Genomic DNA, 12598 nt, shown 5'->3' on the forward strand with positions numbered 1-12598 from the left:
CACATTGAGTCAGTAACTCCACTATATGCTTATGCCAATGATGTTTTCACTTACAGTTCTATTTGGCTGTGAACTGATTTTGCTGTTTGATCTCAAATATCTTTTACAGCAAAATAAGCCTAAACACTGAAAGCTTTAAAGGCAACCAGATCCCTGTGGGATCATGATCCATTTAAAATCTCAATTTTATCTTGTCCTGAAGATGTAATCTTACTGAAATACACTTTTGGCTCTCAAAGTGCAGATTGGAAAACTACATTCTTGGCTAACATGTGTCCACTGAAGATTTTGAAAGCAAACACATTTCCAAAAGTGAAGGAGAAACACGGTAGGACGCATACCTTTGGCGTGCTGTGTAATTACAATGAAGCAACTCTTCCTTGAGGCTTTGCAGTGCCTTGTTGAGGCTCTGTAACTACAAATCTGCACAAAGAAATCTTTTTATCAAAAGCTTCCATCTCACTGAGAAGGATTCAGCCCAATCCTCATCCAATGATCTGTTCTGAAAACTCTCCTCACATTTTGACAGCTTTGACAAATTACACCCAAAAATGCTGAGACAATACACAACATTGTAAAATAGACTTAGCCCACCTTTTCACTCGGAGAGGTGGTGGTGGGGACAGGGGGAAAGAGTTGGAGAGCACATTTGTATAGTTTGCTTACTTAAGGGGTCAATGAGCAATTTTCAGAAACAGTTGGCACAATAAATTGAATTTCAAAAAGGTTTGGGTTTTAAGGAAATAAATAATTGCTGAGCAAAAATACAGAAAAGTCACAGCAATTAAATATCCAATTAAAAAAAATTATAAGTTGACGAGAATGTGAGAAGGTGCTTGTATATGGGCAGTGTGTGGCGGTGTGAGTGAATGAGAAACCTGAGACCGGGCACAAGGTAGATTGACATTCATCCCCACAGTCAGTCAGTCAGACTCCCACGCGCACACATGCACACACTCCCACACACACTCAGTCAGTCAGACTCCCATGCATACTCATTCGCACACTCCCATACACACACAGTCTCTCACTCCCACATGCACACATACACACACTTGCACACACAGTCTCTCACTCCCACATGCACACAAACACACACTTCCATACGCACACACATATACAGTCAATCTCTCACAGCCACATGCACATATATACAGGCATGCCATACAATGGCTCCGAAGTGGAGATGGTCGATAGCTTTAAGTTTCTGGGGGTCACTATCACCAACAGTCTGTCGTGGTCCACTCACGTTGATGGAACAGTCAAGAAAGCCCAACAATGTCTCTACTTCCTACGGAAGCTAAAGAAATTCGGCATGTCTGCATCGACTCTCACAAACATCTACAGATATGCCATAGAGAGCATCTATTCGGCTGCATCATGGCAACTACTCAGCACAAGATCGCAAGAAACTGCAGAGTGTGGTGAACTCAGCCCAATGCATCACACAAGCTTGCCACCCCCACATTGATTCTGTCTACACCTCCCGCTGCCCTCTTCCAGACCTTTCCATGAGGCAGAAGATACAGAGGTCTGAAGATCCACTCATCCAGACAAAGGAACAGCTTCTTCCCCACAGCTACAAGACTCCTCAACGACTCCCCCTCGGACTGATCTGTTCTCTGTAAGAACACCATTCACGACGCCCTACGCTGCTCTTGCTCATGTATTTGCTTTGTTTGGCCCTTGTTCCGCACTGTAACCAATCACTAATGGTCGATATACGTTTTGTCAATGTACTATGTTGATTATTCTTTTCAATGTACTTCGGTACATGTGACAATAAATTAATCAATCAATCAATCAATCAGCGTCTGACTCCCACACATACTCTCCCATACACTCAGCACAGCACAATCTGGGCCCCCTGATACTTGACCCTCACAGGGCTGCCAAGACCTCACCCTCAGCGGGCCCGATGGATCAGCCAAACTTCACCTTCCATAGGCCGCCATACCAGACTTACAGGCCTCTAGCCCTGCTGTGCCTTCAGTCCCCTTGGTCGGAAGACCTCAGCGCATCCTCCTCCCTGCTCCTCCAATCAGAGATTATTTCTCTCCCTGATTTGCTGCTGAAGGAGCAAGCAAATGCAGGAGAGAAACAAAACACTGTTTGGAGGTGCAAGTCGATGCAAATTCATCCATTGAAATACATCTCTATGACAGGAATTTTGGAAACTGGATCAGGAGCTGCATGGAGGGGCTTTGAGGGCCATATCTCGCCTATGGGCTGTACATTGGACAAGCCTATAACATTTGTTATGGGCCAGGGCTTAGAGAATCCCAAAGTGTATCATGGAGTTCACCTGTCCCACGACTTTTACTAGATTGTGTTATGGGGAGCATACGGCCCACTCTGCAGGTGTGGTACAGTAGAAATCGAAAAGTATTTTTTAAAGCAAAACAATGTTTATCCTATGAACTCAAGTTAACCTTTTTAAAACATAAAGTGAACATCTTAGCAACCATCAATTCAAATACAACTCTCAAAGAATACAACACTATGTAATCCTTACTTTCCTTTTGATACCCATAAGACATTAAAAAAAACTTTTTAACAGAAGCCCATCAGGTTTAAATTCACTACTGAGAACAGTTATTACTCTGAATTCACCAAATGATCAAGAGATAGTCTTTCCATGGCAGAGAGAACAACATTACACCTCCTTTGGCTGGCTGCGCTCCAACACTAAAACAAAACCAAACAAAACACAGACACACCCAAGCTTTTCTCAAAGTGAAACCTAAAGCAGAGCCAGAGCTCAGCTCCACCCACACTCTGACATCACTGCAGTAACTTGAGCAGACAAACATTTCTTAAGGTGACATTCTCATGACACATTCAACACCATTCTCCAGAAAACAACTCACTACGTTCCAAAATAAAAGTCAATTTGATCTTACTTCAAGCATTAATGGATTCTTTAGAAAAGAGTGGATCTACACCTTCACCAAAAATGAAGCATTTCTTCCCTATCCATACCCTATTCATGTACCAGGTTGCATTGAAATTCACCCATTTGTTTTAAAGAAATATTGGGCAAAATGTTTGGAGGAGCGGGAATCACTGGAACTCCACATCTCTTGCCTGGACTTCCGAACCAGACTTTATGAGAAATGTGGAACACATCTGCTACTGGGATCCTTCCCTCAGAGCGTAGGAACATGGGGGGGGGGGGGGGGGGGACCAAGCCATGTCCCCTTTTTATGGCATTAGCTGCAGTATTCCAATAAGTTTAATGTCCCTTTGTTTAAATTCCACTTTGACAAGCTAAGGACAGAAGGTAAGTGTGTAAGCTAATTGCATGAGATGACAGGCTGGGTCAGTGGTGGGATGGTAGTGGGGTCATCGGAAGTGGGGTTTAGGCAATTCAGTGTAGGAGGGTAGTCAGGGAGTAATAGGAAGTGAGGGTGAAGGATAGTTGGGGATAGAGGGTTAGCTGGGGTGGGGGGAGGTAGTCAGGAGGTGGGACAGGAGGTATGACTGGGACATAGTCATAGGGTCAGGAGGGTAGTTGAGGGATTGGAGGCGATATTCGGGTTGTTGGGGGAGGATAGTTAGTTCCAGGGGAGATAGTTGATTGGCGGGCTGGTGTTCCGGGGGATGTAGTTGGTTGGTGTTGGGTTGGGACAGTACTATTGTTACCCAGTTTTAATCTTTCTAATTGGTTTTAATCCTTCTAACTCTTCCGGGTAGCCATTCTGCTAAGTGAGGCAGAACCTTCTGACATCTCCACCTTCAAATCAGAGTTTCTGAGGTTCCAGATGCAGGTGAATTGCCCTATAAAAGATGAAGGTTACCAGGAAATTCCCAAGTAGTCAGTGCTTGGGGACTTCTCAGGGGTCCCACAATGCATCTCCTGGTACGACCATCTGGAGAGTAGAAGATCTGGGCCATTGTTTACAGAGAAATGTATTACTGAACAGAGGCAAAAACATTTCTTCTGCTTACCTTCAGTGGTAGAGGTAATAAAACATTGTTTAGGCTGCATGTTTTTTGAGCATGATTTTATATTTTCTCCACATTTAAGTATTGTGACATTTTATTCAGCTAACACTTCCATCGTTGAAACCAAGGAGGCCATTAAACTACTCAGGTATGTTATTCTCCTATGTCACAGTCTTGAGTGAATCATTTATTTATTGTACATATTTCCCAAGGAAATTCATGATGTCACAACTGATACTATTATAGTTGTTGTTTAGCTTTTGCACCTTGTCTGTAATAGTGTGACTGCCTTATGAATATTAATGACTCAAGGGGTTATTCCATCACCATTAATCATTCATCCGTGGTTTAAATACTTTGAATCGTACCAATTGATGTTTAGCCATTACCTGTGACCACAAAGCAAAAAGTGACATCCCTTACCACCATTCACGCTCTTTATGATACATTACTGGAATTTGTAGTTTAACAGTAATAGGAATATTGTAGTGTTTTTTTTAAAGCTATTATCCATTGAAGAAACAATTTTGCGCAGCAAATTGAAAACATTGCCACTGGACCTTTGAGTAAAATTTCTGTTAATTTTTGTTTCTTTGTCGTCCTGAAATTTTCTCATTGTTTCAGACAGTGATGCATGAAACTACGCAGCAGAAATTTCACTTCCTTACAGGGACAAGTATGGAGGTGTGCAAAAATTCAGGAATTTAATTTGGCCAGCCTGCCAGTTTTGCCATCCGGCACACCGAGCCAATTTGCTCGAGGTGGGATCTGGGTTGGAAGACACTTGGAGGGTATTGCAGGCAAACAATTGAAATAAGTAAATTACCTATTCAGGTTACAACAAAAACAAAAAAACCTGGACAAAATCTCAGCAGGTCTAACAGCATCCGTGGAAATAGAAGAGAGCTAACATTTCGGGTCATTTTGTGGGCAGCACGGCAGCACAAGTGGATAGTTCTGTGGCTTCACAGCACCAGGGTCCCAGGTTCAATTCCCCACTGGGTCACTGTCTGTGCGGAGTCTGCATGTTCTCCCCATGTATGCATGGGTTTCCTCCGGGTGCTCCGGTTTCCTCCCACAGTCCAAAGTTTGGCCATGATAAATTGCCCTTAGTGACCAAAAACGTTAGGAGGGGTTATGGGGATAGGGTGGAAGTGAGGGCTTAAGTGGGTCGGTGCAGACTCGGTGGTCCAAATGGCCTCCTTCTGCACTGTATGTTCTATGTCTATGTCTGCATGGCTCCTTAGTAGGCTTAATAGACAGTGACAGAGACACTGTCAGCCTACATTGGGAACTCAGCCAGCTGCCTGGTGGAGGCCTCCCAGTGGCAGACCAGGGGGCCAGCAATCCAAGCAGACTCTTGGCCACACCTCTGGCTGCAGGCTGAGTTAGAATGTGATCATTTTTTTAAATGAGATTAAGAAATATATTCCTTTTTTTCAAATTTAAAATCCAATTTTCTAGCAAAATGAAAATATTTCATTGAGTCACAAGCGGCTGTTGCCATTTTATATTTATGTTTGGCAGAGATGGCCACCTGAATCATGACTCCTTCTGAGCTGGAGGGTCCTACAGCTTTGAGAACATGCCCTCCATCCTAAATTGGATGGTGTGTCTGCTCTCTGGCCACTGATTGGCCAATTCATGTAAAATCTCTGCCACCTGACAGTGAAGGGTTAGGACCTCCATTTGACACAGAAATTGGAGTCCCACCAAAAGCTCCCAATCCTGTCCATCAGGTGCAACTTTGTAAAACACGTGATAATGAATAAGCAGCCAATTTCTCCCTCTTTCAAATTTCTTATAAGTCAATACAATTGAACTTGATTTCATCTGATGTAACATTCTTACATACTTTTCAGCAAGAGTGATCAGGAGAAGGAAATCTTCTCCTTTATTTAGTGACCTTATGGTGCTGAATGAAATTGTAACTTCCCAGCTGTTGTCTTACCTGAGATCTGATACAGAACCTTCTTTGGCCACATGGTTCAGTGGCATAATGTGCTGTGCATTTACTAGCTGAGCTTTTGCCCATCCTGGGAGAGACACCTGTGCATGCAGGGCTGCATCTGCATGTCTTCATTGATACCAAATGGACATAAGAACATATGAAATAGGAACAAGAGTGGACTATTCAGCTATTTTTTAAAAGCTATTTAAAAGGTGCCATGAAAAGTGGGCATGGTTTCCCTTCCTCCGATGCTGTTGCCATACACTGAATGGACATTCCTTAACTGACCCGGGATGGGAAGGCTGACCGGCCTGGATATGTAAAAGTACCTTGCATGTTCGGGGCCGTTACACAAAAGTGCAGACAGTGCATCTACCATTTTAAGATATGCACTGGGTGGGCAGGTTTCTCTGCTGCCAACGCATACTTAGGAGACTAATCTATAATCGAATTAGAAAGCTTTTGAGTTTGGTCTTTTTCAGTATTTGTGTTTACTGCTATTAAAAAAATAAGAAATTCCTCTTTGGAAAATTGAGTTCTGACCCCATTTAACAGGGACCCAATCCACCCTCATTCTCTTTGTGCTATTTTGTGCGTGTGAAAAACCTACTGCCTGAAACCAAGTTGTCATCTGTACATTATGAATCCTCTTGGAGGCATTCCTAACTGGCATGGGATAAAACATGACAAACAAAGTCATGCAATGAGCAAAGATTCATTTAAATCCTGCTTAAGTGCTTCACCTGTACTAAAAGTGTAAGCCTGGCAAGGACTGTGAGCAGAGGCATTGTGCAAACGTAAGGCTTTCATATCAAATTACCCGCCACTTTCCTATTTTGAAAAGAAAAATGTGAATAACTCTTGCCAAATTATTAACAGAGAAGAAATCTGAGATTTTGAGATCCTAAGTTACCTTGAACATGAAGCAAGAGTAGGCTATATGGCTCTTTTATCAATGTTAGACAATGTTTTCTACTTCTGTTCAATGGCCACAGTGCGGATCAAGCATTAAAACTGCTGGGAGACAAAGAGAAAAGATAAAACTTAAACTAACATATCCCATTTTTAAAAAGTGAAACTGGTAATGGTTATTTATTTGAAAAAAAACCATTTGTTTTGCTTGATAAGGCTGGTTAAAGGCTTTGTTAATGAAATCTAAGGGAAACAAAGGACAATGAATCAACCACTAAAAATTGTGCCACAGGCTAACAAGGATTTTTTAAAAAATGCATATCAAGCATTATTACTAGAGAGATAGACTTGATATGTAGAGAAGTTATGCTAAACCTGTATTAAGCCTTGCTTAGACCACACTTAGAAAAGTGTAAGCATTTTGGGTCTCAATTTATGAAAAGGATATACAGACACTGGAGAGATTGCAGAGAAGATTTACAAGGATAATATACCAGATGCGTAGGTATGCATTTCAGGAAAGGGTCGACAAGACTGGTATCTTGAAAAGAAGGCTGAGGGGTCTCCTTTTTAAAACAATTTAGTGTACCCAATTATTTTTTTTTCCATTTAAGGGACAATTTAGCATGGCCAATCCACCTAACCTGCATATCTTTGGATTGTGGGGGTGAAACCCACACAGACAGGGGGAGAATGTGCAAACTCCGCACAGACAGTGACCCAGGGTTGGGATCGAACCCGGGTCCTCAGTGCCGTAGGCAGCAGTGCTAACCACTGTGCCACCATCCCGCCCAGCTAAGGGGTGACCTAATCGAGGTTTTTAAAATCATGAAAGGTTTTGACAGTAGATATTGTGGGAGAGAGCATAACTATAAGCCATCAATAGAAGATGGCTACTGTAATGATGTTTGACCCAGAAGCAGTACAGCAAGGAAAACTTATAATTAACGTAAAGCGTCTCTATAATCTGTAAATGTTTGAAAAGAACTATTAAGAGTTTGCATCAATTGCAGTTTTGTTGGATAATATGAAATACTATAATAAAAATGTGTTTTGGTGACTCTTGACCTGGAAACAATATCAACAGAAAGGAAGTTATGATCGGATGTCATGTGACTGACAGGCACAAAGGAAAGCTAGAGGCAGAAGATAATCTGCAAACAGATGTGGATACAGGCACAAAGTGCTGCAGCAGGACAACATTATCAATCTACTATGAGCTTAGGAGAAAGCCGCTCTCTCTCCAACAAGAAAGTTTTTTATTTGGTAGTAAGAAACAATAAGAATTTCAGAAGCTCTTGGGAAGCGATGTGTGACCAAGTTAAAAGGGGCTCAATCATGAAAGTCATGTGAATAGCTCAGGCATGTGAAAGAGCTGAGAGTTTGTATCAGGAAATTATATTCTTGGTTTGTTTATTGAAAAGGAACACTGGAAAGCTCTGTCATCAGGACTAGTGGTGCCCTGAGTGAGAGAGATGTCATAGATGCATGCCTTTTCAGTGTTAACCATGAAATACATTTGCTGGAGAACAGAACTCAAGGACATAATCCATTGGGTGGGAAAACAAAAGATATAACATACCAGAAGCTGCGTTTGAAAGATTGAGATTGGACATAGTGCCCCATTTGTGACAAAGTGACCATGAAATGAAGGGATGTAGCAGAAATCTTAGGAGTAAATAAGAAAATAAGGTGAGATGCCAGGGCACCACTATGCCCAAAGGGCATGCAGCTTAGCGCTTGGAAACCCCCAGATAGTGGCGTTCAGTCTGGTCCCCATTTGTGGGAACGAGTACCAATCGGCGCTCGCCCAAGGCAAAGGGATTGAACCCAAAGTCTCAGGTACCTTGGGAATCTGCACACTCTACTTGCTCGAATAGGCAAATTTGCCTAAAACTGATCCCGCCCATTGAGGGCAGTATTCCCCTTGCAACGTCTCCCAAGAGCACGGGCAGCACGGTAGCATTATGGATAGCACAATTGCTGCACAGCTCCAGGGTCCCAGGTTCGATTCCGGCTTGGGTCACTGTCTGTGCGGAGTCTGCACATCCTCCCCGTGTGTGCGTGGGTTTCCTCCGGGTGCTCCGGTTTCCTCCCACAGTCCAAAGATGTGCAGGTGAGGTGGATTGGCCATGATCAATTGCCCTTAGTGTCCAAAATTGCCCTTAGTGTTGGATGGGGTTACTGGGTTATGGGGATAGGGTGGAGGTGTTGACCTTGGGTAGGGTGCTCTTTCCAAGAGCCAGTGCAGACTCGATGGGCCGAATGGCCTCCTTCTGCACTGTAAATTCTATGATAATTCTATGAGATGCAACGTTGCATGGTGTTGCGAGCCGGGTAGATCCCGGGAGCGGGATCTTTCAGCTTTCACCTACTACACAGCGCTGGCCGAACTACTTCTCCAGCGCAGCGTGGCCCGTAGATCACACCCAAAGGCTTTGCATATATATACATGGGGAGGCGGTGGGTTAGTGGTATTGTCACTGGACTAGTAAACCAGAAACCACGGTAATGCTCAAGGGACCCGGGTTTGAATCCCACCACTGCAGATGGTGAAATTTGAAATCAATAAAACTCTGGAAGTAAAAGTCTAATGATGATCATAATGACCATGAAACCATTGTCGATTGTCATAAAAAAACCCATCTGGTTTACTAATGTCCCTTAGCGAAGGAAATCTGCCATCCTTACCTCGTCTCCCAGACCCACAGCAATGTGGTTAACTCTTAACTGCCCCCTCAAGGGCAATTAGAGATGGGCAATAAATGTTGGCACTGCCCATGTCCAATGAATTAAATAAAAATACGTAGCATTCAAAACAAAACAGATGAACAAATAGAGATAAATAAGTATGGTCTGATAGCCATTACAGAGATGGCTAAAGGATGAGTGATTGGGAACTGAATGTTGAACAGTATGTGACAGGAAGTTAGGAAAATAATAATAATAATAACTTATTGTCACAATTAGGCTTCAATGAAGTTACTGTGAAAAGCCCCCAGTCACCACATTCCGGCACCGTTTCGGTGAGGCTGGTATGGGAATTGAACCCGCGCTGCTGCCTTGTTCTGCATTACAAGCCAGCTGTTTAGCCCACTGTGCTAAGTTAATTAATGATGGTATTCACAGAGAAGTCGTCCAATCTAAGTTCAAGAAACCAGGATGTAGAAGTAGCTTGGGCTGAGTTGAGAACTGATAAAGGCAGGAGTCAATTGAAATTATAAATTTTTTTTATTTTGTTTTTGAACAAAGTATATTTACTGTTATGTACACAGAATTATATAGAGGAGCACACATCAACAAACCAAAAAAAAGAAGAAAAAAATAGATAAATAAACTAAAATAACTGGTAGGGTATTATGCACTAGATCAACAGCAGCAACTCTGTACAATTGCCAATATTATTTTTAACACATAAGTAGGCATCTGTTTGTGGGGGGGGTGGGGGGGGGGGGACTGTGGAGGTACGTATACATTTGAGTGCCGGAGAAACAATTACACAGGGCAATATGCAAATGGGTCTGGTGTTGGTGTTGCCACTTGCTTCTCCCAGACGGATTTCGCTGCCGTTGTCGTCTCACATTCACCTCCGCTTCAGCTGTTCGTCCCGTCTTTCGCCTGGATTTTCCTTGCTCTCTGTTCCTGTAGATGCCAAGTTTGTTGCAGTTTCCCGTGCCCTCCTTCCGGCTATCATTCCCCTGCCTCCCCCCACCTCTCTGGTTCTCCTCTACTGTTCCCTGTCTCCTCACTCTTTCCCCCGCTCTCCCCCCCCCCCCCCCCCACCTTCTGCCCCCCTTCCCCCTCCCCTTCTCCTGTGGTTCGCCTTTCTTTTCTCTTAGGTTTAGCTGCCCCCCCCCCCCCCCCCTCCCGGTCTATCCCTCCCTCTCATGCCTTGGCTACTTTCCCCTGATTCTTGGCTACCTGGCTATTCTTCTGCTTGTTCGTTGGCCACAAACAGATCCCGGAACAATTGGGTGAATGGCTCCCACGTTCTGTGGAAGCCGTCGTCTGACCCTCGCATGGTGAATTTGATTTTCTCCATTTGGAGAGATGCAGGAGTCAATTGAGGGAGTGGTCGATTGGCCCCCTAATTGTAATTACATGGTGGGACAGAGTATAAGGGATAAGATAATGGGACCTTGTCAGAAAAGTACAGCAGTAAATGTGAGGGATTTTAATCTACATATAACTGGAAAAAGCAAAGGTAGCCCAGAAGAAGAGTTTGTGGAATGTTTTCAGGACAGTTTCTTGGAACAGCACTTTCTGGAGCCAAACAGACCTGATATTGTGCAACAAGATAGGATTAATTGATAACCTCGTAGGTAAAGGCACCTCCAGGTAACAGCAATCATAACGGGATGGAAATGTACATTCAGTTTGAGGGAGAGAAGAGTGGGTCCAAGTCTAGTATTTTAAACGTAGAGAATGGCATCTTTGAGTTAGAGCTAGCTAACTTAAATTGGCATACAAGGTTAAGAAATAGGTCAATAGAAATGTAGCGGCAGACATTTTAAGCAATATTTCAGAACTCACAGGATTGTTACATTCCAATGAATAAGAGAAATTTTAAGGGAGGACCCCCTCCCTATCCTTGGTTAACTAAATTAGTTAAAGACAATATCAAACTGAAAGAAAAAGCATATATTTGTGAAAAGACAGGTAGCTGGTCAAAAGATTCGACATAATACAAAGAGTAGAAAAGGATGGCAAAAAGATTAATGAGGAGGAGAAAGTTAGAGTATGAGTGAAACCTAGCTGGAAATATTATGATATTTAGATAAGGAAAGTGTTGTAAAATGACCATTGGTCCTACAGAAAATGAGTCTGGGGAATTGATGGTGGAAAGTAGGGAAATGGCAGATGAATTGAACAGGTATTTTGCATCAGTCTTCATTACAGAGGATAAAAACTAACATCCCAGAAAAAGCTGTTAATCAGGAAATGAAAGGGAAGGAGGAACTCAGGAAAATTATGAACACCAGGGAAGTGGTATTAAGCAGGTTGTTGGGTTTGCAGCCTGGCAAATCCATGGGTCCTGATGGACTTTATCCGAGGGTCTTAAAAGAAGTTGCTAGTGAGATAGCTGATATATTGGTTTTAATTTTCCAAAATTCCCTAGATTTGGGGAACGTTCTATTAGATTGTAAAAAAGCAAATGCAGCTTCTTTAATCACTAAGGGCAATTTATCATGGCCAATCCACCCAACCTGCACGTCTTTGGACTGTGGGAGGAAACTGGAGCACCCGGAGGAAACCCACGCAGACACGGGGAGAACGTGCAGACTCCGCACAGACAGTGACCCAGTGGGGAATCGAACCTGGGACCATGGCGCTGTGAAGCCACAGTGCTATCTACTTGTGCTACCGTGTTGCCCTCAGACTGACATCACACTGCTGTCCTTTCCAAGAGATTTATTACGTGAATCTCGTGGCCTTACGTAACAGGAAGATATCGGAGGTGAGCGCTCAGGCAACCGTGAATCTCCAGGTTGTTCAATGTTCAGGGTTCACCAGAGAGGATATGGGGAATACAAATAAGATAAACTTGGGTCAGGGTTCAGTCTCTCACAATAATATAAAAATCTTTATTGTCACAAGTGGGCTTACATTAACACTGCAATGAAGTGACTATGAAAAGCCCTTAGTTGCCTCATTCCAGCGCCTGTTGGGGAGAATTCAGAATGCCCAAATTATCTAACAGCACGTCATTCGGGACTTGTGGGAGGAAACCGGAGAACCCGGAGGAAACCCATGCAGATACGGGGAGAACATGCAGACTCCTCACAG

Source organism: Scyliorhinus torazame, chromosome 3 (assembly GCF_047496885.1).
Source record: "Scyliorhinus torazame isolate Kashiwa2021f chromosome 3, sScyTor2.1, whole genome shotgun sequence".
Classification (NCBI taxonomy): domain Eukaryota; kingdom Metazoa; phylum Chordata; class Chondrichthyes; order Carcharhiniformes; family Scyliorhinidae; genus Scyliorhinus; species Scyliorhinus torazame.